This window comes from Hemicordylus capensis, chromosome 1 (genome assembly GCF_027244095.1).
Source record: "Hemicordylus capensis ecotype Gifberg chromosome 1, rHemCap1.1.pri, whole genome shotgun sequence".
NCBI classification, from domain to species: domain Eukaryota; kingdom Metazoa; phylum Chordata; class Lepidosauria; order Squamata; family Cordylidae; genus Hemicordylus; species Hemicordylus capensis.
This window is the reverse complement of record NC_069657.1, coordinates 196,528,131-196,546,152: the sequence shown is the minus strand read 5'-3', so window position 1 is coordinate 196,546,152 and position 18,022 is coordinate 196,528,131.

The following is an 18,022-nucleotide window of genomic DNA, read 5'->3' as shown; positions in this document are numbered from 1 at the left end:
TGAGAATCCCTTCAAGAGGATTTTTTGTATTAATATTTTATTAATGTTTTAATACATTTATATAATCAACTGCAATAAGGCCCAACCCACCTCTTCAACTCACCCCTAACATCATACCTAAACAAGGAGGATAAAAGAGATAACGGGGCAGGGGGGAACCCTACATCAACTGCCATCAGAATCTGAACAGAACACAAATCTCAGGTAACATGACTCCTTGTCCAAATCAAAATGAGAAAAACTCAGCGAAGACCCTCCAGATGATGTCAAACTTGCTGAATTTGAGTATTTTTCAGAACGTACAGTAGTACTTCTCTAGTGATCAGAGTGTTCATATCACTCATCCACTCACCAATATCTGAGGCCGTAGTGGCTTTCCAAGATTGAAAGATTGGTTTCTTGGCTACTAAAAAAGATCTGATAACAACAACAACAAATATTTATATACTGCTTTTCAACAAAAGTTTTCAAAGTGGTTTACATAGATAAATGATAAATAAATAAGATGGCTCCCTGTTCCCAAAGGGAAAATAAATCATAAGATAGACACCAGCAACAGTCACTGGAGGTACTGTGCTGGGGTGGATAGGGCCAGTTATTCTCCCCCTGCTAAATAAAGAGAATCATCACTTTAAAAAGGTGCCTCTTCGCCCAGTTAGCCGGAGATAACCCATTATCTCTGATCCTGTGAGAGACCAGATTGCAGAGAAAAGAGACCAAAGATGGCCAGGGCATTTGATAGCTTGAGGTCCAATTGAAGCAATAAATTAATTATTATGATACTTCATTCCAAAGCGGGTGCATCATCTTACAGTACCATAACAATGGACCAAGTCTGCTCCCTCCTATACACATCAAAAATTGTTATTCCAAGTAATCTGAATCTTACTGGAGTCCAATATGCCCTTACAAGCTTTGTTTTGCTGGATGTATTAAATTAAGTGTCTAAAGTTAACTGAGAAATGGTCAAAAGTACACTAATCCAGTCACAGTCTTGAAGATTAAATCCAAATAATTATACCCCTTAATTCTATCATCATTCAAAAAGAACAAATATTTAAGTTAAAATACTAATATAATCTTAGTATGTTAGTATATGCTAGTATAGGAATACTAGTAAAATGGGTTTGTAGTTTACAAGTATTCCTCCTGCACCACAAAATGACCATGCATGCTCCCTCTGCTCATTGGTACTTTCTTTCTTTCTTTGTTTAAAATACTTACATCCAACCCCTCCAGTACAGTACTGTTCATATTACTGCTAGTTGATGCTTATGTGCTTTTTAAAAATGTAGCTATCTCCAACACTTAAACTTTCTTGTATTTTTTCAATTTCATAGACGATTTTCGTGCAAATCCGACATGCAGTGAAATGCAGTGAACTGAAAAACTATAGCTTGTGTGTTGCTTCATAATTCAGTGGAAGTCTGGGCTTTCTGTCTTGAAAGGCACCCAAGAAAATGTCCAAAGTTTGTTGGAAGGTATCATTCCTCTTGCATTTCCAATGCGAGCATTTTTTTCCACATTTCCTGGCTATTTATTTATTTATTTATTCTATTTCTATACCGCCCTTCCAAAAATGGCTCCGGGCGGTTTACACAGAGAAATAACAAATAAATAAGATGGTTTCCTGTCCCCAAAGGGCTCAATCAATCAATTAATAATTGATCAATTTAATCAACCAAAATAGTTTTCCATTTTTTCTGGTAGTTTGGGCAAGGTCAGGAACTTTTGTAAAATGGCACATTTATATCTTTTGTGGTTTGACCTCGGGGTTTCATGGAAGGGGAGATAACAGGCATATTTGTTTTGTTCTACAAAACCAATTAAAACTGATGATAATTATACACATCATCTGTCTGCATTAACCCTGATGGTAGGGGAGTTATATGAAGTATGTGTCCAACCAACTAGCCAACCAACCAAGTACTCTGGAAGGCTAAAGCCCGGAAGAACAGTCACCAGAAATTGCCATTGATTGTATCAAAGGCCTTCTCCACATTTAATGACAAAATATAATTTTGGCAGAAAAGGCCCTCGAGTTGAAGCTGCTAAAATATTCCCGACAACTCAAAATTAGCAGTGTCCTGTTGGCAGAAATAAATTCTGTCTGTGCAGGGTGTAGTAAGCTGCACACACACAGTGTTGGGCCAAAGCAGTAGTAATGATTTTTGTATCAACATTCATGAGAGAAATGGCCCTATAGCAACTACAGAGCTGTGGCTCCTTATCAGGTTTTTGAACTGCAGTGATAGCAGCCTCATTAAGTAGGGAGATAGTCATAACCAGATTCCCTGAGATTTACCAGATTTTATTAAAAGGGCATGGCAGTGCCTCTTTAATTAAGGTGAGTAGCAAAAAAAAAAAAGTCCCACCATTATGAGCCTCAACATTCTCTTGCTTATAAAGATGACAACTGTTCAGCTAATGACTTGAAACTTGGTGTATGTGATCTACCTGATGAGGTCTACAAATCTGCTTAATTTCAAGGAGATCTATTAAAAATGTCCACAGATACAGCTAATTAAAAAGTGCTGAAAACTGGCGCTTGGACATATTTTTGCCTAAATTTAGGGATGTGCAGAAATTGTGTTTCATGCACAGATTTGAAGGGCAGTCCGGGCATCTTTAAAAGTGAGGAGAGCAGGTTGGTATCTGCTTATCCACCACAGCTCCCTACTATGGTGGCATGTCCCCCCCAGCACCCCTTGCACGGTGATGCAGTGGTGGTGATACGCACATGGCCTCCATGCATGTGCAGAGGCCATGTGTGTGCCACTGCCGCTCTGCTTGAGGGGTGGGGGCACGCTGCTGCAGCAGGAAGCTGCAGTGAGTGGTGGAGGAGCAGGTACTGGCGTGCTCTCCTCACTTTTAAAGGTACCCCAACTGCCCTTCAGATCTGTGCATGAAACACAATTCCTGCACATGCCTACCCAAACATATATATTGCTTTCAAATTTTGATGAAAATGGCGGATGTAATCGGTTCAGGCTTATCTAGGAAGGTAATCCTTTGTTGGTTTGATGAAGTTAGAAACAGCAGTTCAAAGGTTGTTCAGGTTTTTCTGCCCCATTAAAGTCTATAGCTAGCAAGTGCTGGGCAAAGCTATATGTGTCTGGTTTGACAATGAAGTCAAAGTTTGCCAGTATCCTGAGATTGGCAGGGGGACACAGTTAGTGGATTCTATTCCAAGTACAATATCTGTTCTATTGGCTATAGAATGTCAACTCTCAGGGAAGAGGGGGAGGGGAGACATGGAATGGACATATGGGGAAAGCCAGGTGGGTAGTTAGAGCAGTGTCGGAAAGAAGCAGTATTGGGGCTTACTTCTTATTATGAACGAGCCTGCTCAGGATTGCTGTATCATTTCCTCCCCCCTCCCCCGCTTCTCATCTGTCAGTCAGAGTCTTCAGAATTACACTTCTTCTGAATTAGACTGTACTTAACTTCTGCAATAAGGAGGTCCAATTAACATCAATAGAGTGAGCCACTTTAATTACACCTATTTTATTTAAACAAAACAAAACAAAATCACTGAGGTAATATGAGCAAAGTTTAGCCTACTTACTGCCTATTTACGGTTGGGGGTAATTACTTATATAGCAGAGTATTTCAGGAGCTAACTCACTCCCATTACAGCAGAAGTTAACAGAGACTCAGGGGCAACAGCTTGTAAATGATAAGCATGGAGATTCTTGTAAGGTTAAACTAATCTACTTTATTCAGAAGTCCATGATGATAGGAAAGACCTATATCTAACCACTGGCTACATGGTGGTCAGAGAGAGACCTATAGAAACATGGTGCTCAGAGAGAGAGAGAGAGAGAGAGAGAGAGAGAGAGAGAGAAACATTCTGGGAAGATGAAGGAAGTCACTCCCAGGAAGTTCCTGCATATATTCTATCCATAGAGGGGTCACAGAGGCAGAGATAAGCAGGAAAGAGAAGGAGACCCTAACTAATCTTTGTCTATTCCCAATGCCCCTAGAGGTCATTAGTGTTACTGGTACAAAAGGTTGATGCCATATGGAGCTGGCTCTCCAACACCCCTTCTCATCACCTGTCACACCGGTTCAAGACTCCCATCTTCTTATGAAGCATCTTGAACCGATCTCTTGGTAGTGGCTTGGTCAGTCCATCTGCCACCATCTCTTCAGTTGGGCAGTACTTCAACTTGGCTAGCTCTTTCTCTTGTGCATCTCGAACATACTGGTGCTTTGTGTTGATGTGCTTTGTTCGAGACTTGACTTTCTCCATAAGTGAGAGCTGAATACAACTTTGGTTGTCTTCAAACATCTTGGTAGTTTTGGTTCTTCAATTCCAAAGTCCGTCAGTAGCTTGTGTATCCACACATCTTCCTTGCACTCTTCAGTGGCTGATATGTACTCTGCTTCTGTGATTGAGAGTGCAACAAGTAACTGCTTCCGGCTAGTCCAACTTATAGCTCTGTCTCCATAGAAAAAGAGTTGTCCACTGGTGGACTGGCGATCAGCTTTGTTTTCAGCCCAATCTGCATCCATGTATCCCACCAGTCTGGGGTTGCTGCTTGCTGGAATCTCTAATGTGTAGTGTACAGTACTCTTCAAGTATCTCCCCAGCCTTTTGACCGCAGTCCACTCATTCTTGGTTGATGCACTTACTTTTCTGCTTAGGATTCCCACTGCTGCAGCAATAGCTGGCCTTGTCACTGTGACTATATAAAGAAGCTTGCCAATTGCTTTTCTGTATTGGTTGTTGGTGGGTAAAGGTTCACTACCTCCATCTTGCTTCAGGAAATTTGTATCCATTGGTGTACTGACTTCATTGGCATCTGTTAGTCCCAGACATTCTAGAAGATCCTTTATTTTCTGCTTCTGGTTGGGAAGGAATGCGCCATCCCCTTCTCTTTCTATTTGAATGCCGAAATAGTAGGAGATGTGTCTGAGTTCCTTCACCTCTATTTCCTTGTTCAAGTGCTGTACAACCTCCTAGCTGTCTTGCTTTTCCTCATATGCAATAATCAAGTCATCGACACAAGTCAGGATGTAAGTCCATTTATTGTCTCCGAATCTTGAGTACAGGCAGGGGTTAGCTTGTCCTTGTGTGAACCCCTCCTTGAGCAGCAGTTGGTTTAGCTTTTCATTCCATGCTCTAGCAGCTTACTTAAAACCATAGATGCTCTTTTGAAGTTTGCACACAAGCCTCTATTTTCCAGGTTCTTCAAAGCCTGGTGGTTGCTGTATATAGATGTCTTCCTCAATTTCTCCATGTAGGAAGGCAGTCTTTATGTCCAAGTGGTCAACATGCATCTTTTTGGCTGCTGCTGTGCCGAGTAGTGTCCTGATGGAAGTGTGTTTCACAACTTGTGCAACTGTCTTCACCATATATTTGGGAGTATCCTTTGGCTACTAGCCTTGCCTTGTAGCACTGTGCATCCCCTTCTGCATCTTGTTTGATTTTAAAGACCCATTTATTTGTTTATTTTATTATTTATTTATTACACTTTTATACCTCCCTACACACGTGTCTCTGGGCGGTTCACAATGATAAAACAGTAAAAACACATATAAAACCACATAAAAATAATTAAAAACTAAATTTAAAACTCAATCACAGAATTAAAACCTATACATTACTAAGAAGCTGAGAAGGCCTGAGTAAAAAGATGGGTTTTTAAATATTTTTTTAAAATTGTCAGAGATGAGGAGGATCGTATCTCAATAGGGAGCGCATTCCATAGTCCCGGGGCAGCAACTGAGAAGGCCCGTCTCCATGTGGCCACCAGACGAACTGGCGGCAACTGGAGACGGACCTGCAGAGACTACCGCAATGGGTGGTGGGGCTCATAATAAAGAAGACGTTCTCTTAGATACCCAGGGCCTAAGCCGTTTAGGGCTTTATAACTAGCACTTTGTATTTTGCCCGGAAACCTATAGGCAGCCAGTGTAACTCCATCAGCAGAAGTGTAATGTGGTCTCTACAAGATGACCCAGAGACCAACCTGGCTGCCGCATTCTGAACCAACTGAAGTTTCTAGACTACGTACAAAGGCAGCCCCACGTAGAGCGCATTACAGAAGTCAAGTCTGGAGGTTACCAACAAATGTACCACTGTTTTGAGGTCATTGATCTCAAGAAAGGGGCGCAGCTGGCGTATCAGCTGGAGCTGATAGAAAGCACCCCTGGCCACCGCCTCAACCTGAGAAACCAGGGAGAGGTGTGAATCCAGAAGTACTCCCAGACTGCGAACCTGTTCCTTTTCTGGAAGTGTGACCCCATCTAGAACAGGTAGATCAGAATCATCTCTGGAGTTCTGACCCTGCACAATAAGTACCTCCATCTTATCTGGATTCAGCTTCTGTTTATTCTTCCTCATCCAGCCCATTACTCCTTCCAGGCAGGCATTTAGGGAGGATATGCCAGCTCCTGAAGAAGTTGACATGGAGAAGTAGATCTGGATGTCATCAGTATTCTGGTAACACCCAGCTCCAAATCCCCTGATGATCTCTCCCAGCAGTTTCATGTAGATATTAAAAAGCATTGGAGAAAGTACAGAGCCTTGAGAGACACCGTACTTAAGCTCAGATTTTGAAGAGCAACGATCTCCATTCGACACCATCTGGAATCTGTCCGATAGGTAGGAGCGGAACCACTGTAAAACAGTGCCTCCCAACCCCAACACCCTCAGATGTTCCAGAAGGATACTATGATTGATAGTATCGAAAGCTGCCGAGAGATCCAAGAGGACCAACAGAGTCACACTTCCTCTGTTAATTCCCAACTGGAGATCATCCATCAGGCCGACCAAGGCAGTCTCCACCCCATAGCCCACCGAAAACCAGTTTGAAATGGGTCTAGATAATCAGTTTCCTCCAAGACTGCCTGGAGCTGAGAGGCCACCACCCTCTCAATTACCTTGCCCAGCCATGGGAGGTTGGAAACAGGCCTAGAATTGCTCAACTCTGAGGGATCTAATGCAGGCTTCTTTAGAAGAGGTCTAATGATTGCCTCCTTAAGACAAGGAGGCATCCTGCCCTCCCTCAGGGAAGCATTTATGATTTCCACCAGGCCGCCTACAACAGCACCCCTGCTAGACAGAACAAGCCATGTTGGGCAAGGGTCAAGAGAGCAAGTGGTAGGCCTCACTGCTCCAAGCAGCTTGTCCACATCCTCAGGAGTCACAAACTGAAACTGATCCAGTCGAGCCACATAAGAGGAGTTGTCGGACACCTCCAGTTCAGCCATCAGATTAATTGTGGAGTTTCCATCTAAGTTGGCCCGAATCCGAGAGATTTTATCTGCGAAAAATTCTTTAAACCAGGGGCGTAAATACTATTAGGCAAGGGGAGGTGGCTGCCTGGGGGCCCCCACGCCTCGAGGGGCCCCCCAGAGGCAAGTCACATGACTATATATTGTGAAGGGGCCCATTAAAAAAAATTGTCTCTGGGCCCACTCCAGCCTTGTTACGCCCCTGCTTTAAACACATCGCAGCGGGTAACTGATGACTCCAAATTCTGGTTCAAGGGAGAGGGAGCAGATACGAGTCCCCTCACAACCCTGAACAACTCAGTTGGACGTGAACTCGCAGAGGCAAAACGGGCAGAAAAGAACTGCCTCTTTGCCGCATGTATCGCCTGAGCATAGATCTTTAAATGTCCTCTATGTTGTAACCCGGCACTTCTAGCCACTTCCAGCCAAAGAGGGAATGGGGCAGCAGGGAGGTATGCTGCCACATCGACGAGTCTTTACTAATGGAGCGCTGGTGAGAGGAAAGTGGAGGGAGGACTAAGTGCACCCTCCCCCACTCTTAAAGTTATCCCTTCCCCTGCCCGATTCCATGCACATCCCTACCCAAGAAATTAGATAGCCTCGCCTCTTGATGTCCCTAGGCAAGACTTTCCTTCTCAGCAATAATAATACTTACTTACCTTAAAGGATTGTAAGGATTATGGGAAGACAAATCATGTGAAGTGCTAGACACGAACAGCTCTATACCAGGGGTGTACAACTTTGGCCTTCCAGCTTTTATTGGACAATTCCCATCATTCTCAGCCACAGTGACCAATAGTCAGGGATGATGGGAGTTTAGTCCAACACCGGCAGGAGGGTCAAAGCTGTGCAACTCTGCTCTACTCAAATGTGAAATATATTACCAGGGTTGAGTGTTCAGAAAATATGTGCATAGGGCTGTGTTTAGACCTTTGGCTGAATGCATGGAGTTTGGGGATGAGCCAGTGGGCACAAACCTACTCCCCCACTCCACAGCTTCGGCCTTAATGGGTTGAAGATGTGAACAGGGTTACAGTCTCCTTCATAATGCAATTTGACATAATCCATGACTGTATAAACAATGGGGCCATAGCTCAATGGTGGAATGTCTGCATAGCGTGCAGAATTATTATTATTATTATTATTATTATTATTTTACACAGTCAGACAGGTGTTATTGACTGGTTTGTTTTATCCAGACATCGAGTCCTTCCCAAGGACCTGGGATGCCAGAATTTTATTGTCAATGTTCTTGCTGTTATTATAGATATCGTCGCAGAATATAGGCTGTTCCCAGTAAAGCTGCTTTTTGTAATTGGCTGATGGTGATTTCTGTGTTCCCTATGGTGTTGAGGTGCTCTTCAAGGTCTTTTGGAACTGCACCCAGGGCGCCAATTACCACTGGGATGATTTTGGTCTTTTTCTGCCTCAGCCTTTCAATTTCCATCTGTAGATCTTTGTATTTGGTGATTTTTTTTCTATTTCTTCTATTCTGCTATCCCCTGGTATTGTTATGTCGATTATTTTGACTTGTTTTTCTTTCTTCTCGACTACAGTTATATCTGGTGTATTGTGTGGCAGATGTTTGTCTGTTTGTAGTTGAAAGTCCCATAATATTTTTACATCTTAATTTTCTTCAACTTTTTCAATTTTACGGTCCCACCAATTTTTGGCTACAGGTAGCTTGTATTTTTTGCAGATGTTCCAGTGTATCATCCCTGCTACTTTGTCATGCCTTTGTTTGTAGTCAGTCTGTGCGATCTTTTTACAACAGCTGATTAGGTGGTCCTCGGTTTCATCTGCTTCTTTACAAAAGCAGCACTTGCTGTTTGTGGTGGATTTTTTGACTTTTGCCCTTATTGCATTTGTTCTTAGTGCCAGTTCTTGTGCAGCCAGTATTAAACCACCTGTTTCTTTCTTCAAGTTGCCATTCTTCAGCCATTGCCAGGTCTTGGTGATGTCTGATTTTCCACTTATATTGTGCAAATATTGACCATGCAGTGGCTTCTTTTTCCATTTTTCTGCTCGGTTCTTGACTTGTTCTTTCTTGTAGGCCTGCTTTGTTTCATTGGTGTTGAATAATTTCGCATTATTGACCATTTGAAGTGCATCTTCTTCACTGTCCTTGATATATTCTTCAAGGCCTCTTTTCTCCTCCTCTACTGTTTGATGGACTTGCAGCATTCCTCTTCCACCTGAGCTGCGAGGGAGGTATAGCCTATTTACATCACTGTGGGGGTGCAGAGCATGATTGATGGTCATGATTTTCCTGGTATTACGATCTAGTGTCTCTAGCTCTGCCTAGGTCCAATCTATTATTCCTGCAGTGTATCTGATAACAGGTATAGCCCAGGTGTTTATGGCTTGTATGGTGTTCCCGCCATTGAGTTTGGACTTGAGGATTTTTCTAACTCTCCTGATGTATTCACTTCCAATTTTTCTTTTAACTTCAGTGTTTGCGATGTTATTAGCCTGGAGAATGCCCAAGTATTTGTAATGTTCTTTCTCTTGCAGGTTCTTGATGTTGCTTCCATTCGGCAGTTCTATTCCTTCTGTTTTTGTTATTTTTCCTCTGTTCATTATTAATGCAGCACACTTGTCTAGTCCAAACTGCATTGCTATATCGCTACTGAATATACGGATAGTGTTTAGCAGTGATTCGATTTCTGACTGCGACTTTACATACAACTTCAGATCGTCCATGTACAGCAGATGGTTGATTTTACTTGATGTTTTAGATGTTTGGTATCCGAGGCCTGTTCTGTTTAGTATTTGTGAAAGTGGCGTCATGGCAATGACAAACAACAGAGGGGACAGTGAGTCCCCTTGGAAAATACCGCTTCTAATGCTAACCTGTCCAAGTGTCTCGCCATTGATTGTTAACTGTGTACTCCACAAGTTCTTTTTTTTTTTTATAAATATCTGAATGTTTTTGCTGACACCAGTTGTTTCTAAACATTTTAGTATCCATGTATGAGGCAATGAGTCGAAGTCTTTCTTGTAGTCAATCCATGCAACACTTAGATTGGTTTTTCTTCTCTTGCAATTTTCTAAAATCATTTTGTCAATCAGCAGCTGGTCTTTTGTGCCTCTGGTGTTCGGGCAATTTCCTTTCTGTTCAACTGGAAGCTGTTTGTTAGTTAATAAGTGTTGCATCACTTCATCTGCTATTATTCCAGTTAATAATTTGAACATGGTTGGCAGGCAGGTTATCGGTCTATAATTACTTGGAACTGCACCTTTTGCTGGGTCTTTCATGATGAGATGAGTTTTCCCAGTTGTTAGCCATTGTTCAATATCACCTCCTTGCAAAATGTGATTGAACTGTTTTGATAGTTGTTTATGGAGGCTTGTTAGGTCTTTAAGCCAAAAGCCATGCGGTTCTTCATCGCCTGGTGCAGTCCAATTTTTAATTTTCTTTGCTCTTTCACTTATTAATTCTGGTGTTATTATTAGATCTTGCATTTGTTGGTAACATTTTTCGACCTCTTTCACCCAGCCTGCTTTTTTTATTATAATCTATTGGATTATCCCATAGTTTCCCCCAGAACTGCACTGTTTCTTCTTTATTTGGTGTTTTGATGTTTCTTGCAGTTTCTCGTTCTATGCTTTGGAAGAAACGTCTCTGATTCGACTGGAATTGGAGGTTCTGCCTGTGTTGTGTAATTCTAGCTTTGTATCTGCTAATCTTCTTTGACATTGCTGTTATTTGCTGCTTTATTATTTCCAGGACTTCTCTAATTTTCCTTGAATCTAGATGGTATTTTTGGATCAGATACTGTTTGGTATTTTCATTCTTCAGCTTCTTGTCTTTCATATCTTTCAATTTACTAGCATCTGATCTAAGCCTGGCAATTTTATTTTCTAATCTAATCTTCCATGTAGGTGATGTACTGCTTTCTTTTTTTACAGGTCCACTGATCTTATATCCGAGCTCTTGTGTTGTTATTGTTGCTGCACTGTACATTAGTTGGTTTGTTTCTTGCAACTTATTGGTTGTTATCTCTGCAAGTGCAGCATTGACATCTTTTAATGCCTGAGCGAGTTGTTTTTTGGCAACTGTTTTTAGAGCTGGAAGTCGAACCCTGGTGGTTGTTTGGTTCATGTGCTCAGTTATTTTTTGCTTTAGTTCTTGTTGCTTTTCTGTTAAACGGCATTTGGGTTTTTGAGGTGAAGGCAAAGGGGAGGTTGCCTGGTTTTGATTTTGAAACAGTTCAGCCACAGTGGCATCCTCTATTTCCAACACCTCCTCCACCTGCGCCTGAGCAACTGATTCAGTTGGTGGTAATTCTTCTTCCATATCTTGAGCCTGTGTTGCCCTTTGCAGTTCTTCCAGCTCAACTCCTGTGAATACTTTATTTCTTATTATGAATCTTCTCTGGTCTGCTAGCCTTTGTTCTGTTATTTCTGTATCTGAATGCTTCTCTTTCCAAATTTGGTACATTCTTTTAAAATAACCTCTTCTAGTTGTACTAGACTTGTAATCGCAGATCATTATTTCCTTGTTGGCATTTTTCGTATATTTTTTCCGGTTAAGCGACGTTTCTTCCAGTAACCTTGCAGTCTCTAGCCCTGCTTGCTCAACTGAAGATCTTGAGTCCTGTTGCCCACTTGCCACCAGATGTCCAGGGACTCCAACACCTGGTGTGGTCCTTGTTGACCTGGGCGACGACTGATACGGTATAGATTTATTAAAGTTACATCTCACCATATTGTTGATGGGAGAGGCACTCTTCGTCTGGCTCCTCTGGTGAGACCTGTCCAGTATGGTTGGACCTCTGGCATAGCTCTCACCTTCCTCAGAGCACGCAAGCCCCACAACCGCACCAAAGGTAGTGCCTCACTGGGGGTTGTTGTTGTTGTTATTTTATTTAAAATATGTATATCTCCTCCTTCAGTGTACTACTGCTCTGGGTAGTTTACAACATTAATAAAATAGATACATCATAGAATAAGACACAATATAGAATATGATATAGAATAAAAAGTTAAGGTTAAAAAGTTAACAGACCAGGATAAAACCACAATTAAAACAACAAGTTTTAAAAAATGAAATTAAAAGCTAAACACTAAGAAACCTACCTGATAAAAACAGATAATAAGATATTAACAAGCCTCTCTAAAAAGATGCATCTTCAGTTATTTCTTAAAAACACTGAGGGAGGGAGGGAAGATGGAAAAGCTCTTCTGGCAGGGCATTCCAAAGTCAAAGGGACAAAACCAAAAAGGCTGTCTAGTTCCTGGCATCTAGATCTCTGTTAGTGGTAGGGCCATGAGCAGGGGCTGAGATGCCCAATGGAGGGCCCTAGCAGGTTCATATGAGAGAATGTGGTCCAACAGGTACCCCGGTCCCAAGCTGTATAGGGCTTTAACAGTCAAGACCAGCACCTTGAATCTAGCCCAGAACCGGACCGGTAACCAGTGAAGTCACCATAGGATGGATGCAACACCCATGAAGCAACTTGTGAACACAAACAGCTTAGCAGCAGCATTCTCTTCCAGCTGAAGCTTCTGATCTGTCTTCAAGGGCAGCCTGTTGTAAAGTGCATTGCAGTAGACCAGTCTGGATGTCACCAAAACATGAGGTCTAACTTCTTAGTCAGGTCTAACTTCTCTAACAAGGGTTGCAGCTGGAGTACCAGCCATAGTTGGTAAAGAGCATTTCTGTACACCACCGCCACCTGTGCCTGCAAGGACAGTGCCAGGTCCAGAAGCACCTGCAAGCTGCCGACTTTGTCTTTCAGGGGGAGTGTGACCCTGTTCAATACAAGATTAACCTCACTACTCAGATAATAGGTTTAACCAAACCAGAGTTCTTCTGTCTTTTCTGGATTAAATTTCAGCTTGTTTTTCCACATCCAGTCCAGAACGACCTCCAGCCCCCAGTTCAGAACATTCACTGCCTCCCTGATGTCTGCTGATTTAAATGATAGGTAGAGCTGGGTGTCATCCACATATTGATGACACTGCAGCCCACACTCACGGATTACTTCCCCCAGCAGTTTCATGTAGCTGTTAAACAGCATAGGGGACTGAATGGATCCCTGCAGCATCCCAAAGGCCAGGGGGTGGAGCACGTGTCCCCAGCATCACTTTCTGAGTATGAACCTCAAGGTAGGACTGGAGCCACCATATCATGGTGCCCCCAAGTCCCAACCCAGAGAGACAACCCAGAAGGATACAACGGTCAATATCGAAAGTTGCTAAGAGATCCAGAAGAATCAGCAGAGTCACATTTCCTCTATCTATTTCTTGACCAGGGTGACCAAAGCAGTTTCCATCCTGTATCCAGGCCAGAAGCCAGACTGGAAAAGATCTAAGTAATCTGCTTCATCCAGGGCTGCTTGGACCTGAGATACTACCACACCCAACACCTTACCCAAGAAAAGGAGGCTAGAAACTTCTTGAAAATTATTTAAATAATCTGGGTCCAATGAAGGCTATTTTAAGAGGGGTCTAATTACTGCTTCCTTCAGCTTGAGGCGGGGGACACCCATGATTCAGGGAGGCATTCACCACCCCTGCCACCTATGGACACATTCCCTCCCTAGCAGCCTTCACCAACCATGAAGGACAAGGCTAAAGAACACACATAGTAGGCCTCAGCCTTCAAAGCAGTCTGTCCACCTCCTCAGGAAACACAGTCTGAAAACCATCCAATCTAACAAGACCAGATGGTGTATTGATAACATACAATTCATACATACGGTTCTGCGAGAAACTTTGCATCCCAGTCAGAATGGATAAGAACAATTTTATTAACAAAATCAACACAAATTGATCACAGTGGGCTGCCAAGGATTCAGTTTGGTGATCTTTGGGGCCCTCAACATGTAGGAGGTCCTGAACCATTTGAAAAAAGCTCTGCTGGTTGACATTGAGCGAACACAATGGTGGCAGAAAAGAAAGATGTCTCCACCACCATCCAGGTGTGTAGGGAGCTTGTTGGCGACTGTGGGGCAAGGTCCCGCCGGCGGCTCCCTTCTCCATTGATTACTGAGTGTGGGTGAGCATGCCCCCTGCATCCATGTCGGATGTAGGGGGCATGGTCTGTGGCAGGCTGGAGCTATATTCAGCCCTGTTACAAAGTTTCTCCTCAGACAATGGTTCGTTGAATCGCTGCCTGGGAGCTTCTTTCTCTGCCTTACAGAGAGAGGAACTCCCAGTCAGTGATACAACGAACCGCTGACTGGGGTGTTGGGGAGATTTACACAATTGGGGGAAATGTATATAATGCACACCAGGCCAACATGCTCATCCAGGATAACCTCCTGGATGACCATGGTATTTGCATTTATGGACAGGGGCATAGGGAGGGCATAGGTAGCCCATGTTTGGGCCACCTCCCCACCTGGTGGTGCCCCCCCTGCAGCGTCCCTTCTCTCCCCACTGTGTGTGTGGAGCAGTGGCAGCGGCTTCCCTCATGGAGCAGCACGGGGTAGATTGCCCTGCCCCTGCTGCTCAGCTGGCTGCTACACATGCACAGAGGCTATTTGAGTGGTTGGCACTGCAGTCAAGTGCCACGCTGACCACTCAGTGGGCCGTCATGCATGTGTGGTGGCCAGCTGAGCAGTGGGGGTAGGCTTGGCTACCCTGGGCTTCTTCCACAGGGATGCTGCTGCACACGCACACACACACACACACGGGGGGGGGAGAAAAGGGGCCCCCCACATGGTGAGGAGAAAAGAGGTGCCGGGGGGCACTGCCAGGTGCTAGTTGTGGTGAATGTGGCAGCCCTGGCAGCAGCTGTGAACATTTACCGCTCCACCCATTTATGGACCTGTCGTTCAACAGCACCAGCTTCAGGCAAGGTGGGCTGCTGGGAGAGTTACTGGAGTCTCTTTGGATGGGAGAATGACTGGAGGGCTTGATGGCTTTGATACAGCCAGCACATCTTCTCCTCCCCTGGTATGTCCTACTCTCACCACCATATTGCCCTTTGCCAAAGACTAGAAGGTCCTAGGTTCATCCCTCGCATCTCCAGATAGGGCTGAGAAAAATCCCTGCCTGAAACCCTGGCAGAGACAGCCAATACTGAACTAGATAGATCAAGGGTCTAACTCCGTAGACAGCAGCTCTCTATGTTCCTAAACTGATGCCCACAATGATAAGATGGAAAGGGGGAAAGCGACAGGCTTAGCTTCTATCTTCCTCAATGTGGAGCAGAATGCAACTAAGAGAACCTGCTTCTTTTCTTCTCTCTTTGAAGAAGAGGTAGGAAAGCAGGAGTGGCTCAGCGCAATTCCTGCTGTCTCCAGCATCCAGCAAATTGTGAGCTAAGCATCCATGCATTTTATTCGCTCACACAGAAGTGGGTTGGTGGAGAGAAGAGCAGAAAATTACTTAGGGAACTAACCACACACCAGAAAAGCTTGACTGTCCATATGTGATCTGAGATAGTCACTCATGGGTTGGAGAGAGGCAAAGTATTGTGTAATGGCTGGTGAGTGTCCATTTTTTGCTTTTAATTGCTTGCTGGTATGGTAATGCTTCCTCACTGGGCCCTAGTGCTTCTTCATAGGCCTATTCCGGTGGCTAGGACCCACCCACACACTGGGTGTTGGCTGGAAAAGCAGTTTGGAGATACAGTGTAGTCATCAAGGAACGGCAGGTCTGAGTTTGGGTGCTGGCTAGCTAGAGGGAGGAAAACCTCCCTGTCTTCAAGAGAGCTCCCAGGTTGCAGAGGTGGAGGTGATAATTTTTGATGCCCTTTCAAGTGGTGGGGGCAGGCATGGACAGCAGATTTTGTTTAGTTTGGGCAGGGTCGGGTTTGCAAAACCCAACCTGGCCTCATATGTGGCAATAGTTCCAACAACGATGTCATCTAGCAATTATTGGAGTATTTCTGTGGGCGGAGCTAGGCCTATTCTTTCCAACTCTTCTCTGCCCTATGTGCATTAGGATGGGGAAGCTGCTGTGATGGTGAGTGGAGATAAGACAGAAGCTTGAGTCTTGTGTTTCTGAGGCTCTTTCCTTGTCCAAAGTACCCAGTTCTTTCATTGAGGAGGGAGAAGCAAAGTGGCCCTTACCTGCATCTTGTCTTAACTGCCGCCATTGCTTTGGTGTATTGAGGAATATAGGAAGCTGCCTTATACCGTTAGGCCATTGGTACATCTAGCTTAGTATTATCTATGGCAGTGGCTCCTCCAAGGCTTCAAGCGAGTGTCTTTCCCAGCCCTACCTAAAGATGCCAGAGATTGAACCTGGGACCTTCTGCATGAAAAGCTAAGCAGATGCTCTACCACTGAGCAGGCCCGGGCCCCTCTTTCGTCCTGCAGCAGCAGCTGTAGTTACAGGCAGGGAAGTAGGAGAAGAGCCCTCCATTGCTTTATTGGCTTATTTATCACTAATATCGATGCTTGGAGGGAACAAAGAAAGGGGAAGGCCTGCATTTGCTAAGTTTTGTAGAAACTGTGGCGGAAAGTATGATGGGGGAGGTTGCAGGGGTGGAGCCACAATTGAGCAAACAGGTTCAAAGAACCCGGGCCGCTAATAAAAAGGGCCTCTGAAGCCCCATTTTCACGTGATGTCATGCACCAAGGGGGTGTGGCCCAATTGCCAGAAGGCCTGCTCCAGTCCTTCCTCTCTCATTTCCAGGCAGTGCTTGCTGCCTGACAGTGTTTATTTCCCTTCCTCTCCCAGCAATGAGAGGGGGAAAGCTTGCTCGGGGCTCTCTGGAGCCCAGGCAATGCCTCTGTGTGCATGACATTATGCGCACAGGGTATCACTGGTGGGGCCACCGCATGGGGCGGAACACAGGCCACCGTTCGGCTGGCTCTGCTACTGGGAGGTTGTGAGTGGTGGTGAACATAAGAACATAAGAACAGCCCTGCAGTGCTGGATCAGGCCCAAGGCCCATCTAGTCCAGCATCCTGTTTCGCACAGTGGCCCACCAGATGCCACTGGAAGCGACAGACAGGAGTTGAGGGCGTGCCCTCTCTCCTGCCATTACTCCCCTGCAACTGGTACTCAGAGGCTTCCTGCCTTTGAGGCTGGAGGTGGCCCACAGCCCTCCGACTAGTAGCCATTGATAGACCTCTCCTCCATGAAGTCATCCAAACCCCTCTTAAAGCCATCCAGGTTGTTGGCTGTCACCACATCCTGTGGCAGATTGTTCCACAAGTGGATCACGTGGTGCTGCGCAGAGTAGGGTCTGAACAAAAGCAAGGCATGGGGAAAGGAGGTAGGTGCAGGACAAGGATACTGGAAGGGAGAAGGGCTAGTTTCCCCTCACCCTAGCCCACCAGTAGCATTATTGAATTAGTCAATATAGGCATATGTGGTTACCCATGCATAGAAGCAATGATTGGTTGGGAGAATCAAGGCAGCAGGAATGGCTATTTTAGAGACTTCCAGAAAATTATCAGTGTAGCAGCTCAGCCATACAGAACATCAATAGTTGCTGAAGGATATCAGTTTATCAAGATGTGGGATCCTTAGAGTGGGTGGCTAGGAGAGGCCTATACTGAAATGTGTTTGTAGTCTGACTCACACAGTGATAACTTGCATGTGTGTTTGTGCATATGGGGGAGCTATGTACAGGTACACCTCATGTACATGCATGGTGGAGTCAATGGAATGGAGAAAAGGAAAATGGAGGCAGGGCTGGGAAAGGTTGAGGTGTGTACATGTGATGGAATCTGTGGGTAGGCTGGAGGATCAGCAGGCACAGGCATTGGCCTGCATTGTCTATATGGGTGTGTGTACTCAAGATAACCTTACAGAGATTAATTACCTTAGAACTGCTTTTGACTAGTCTATGCTATATAGCAGGGTG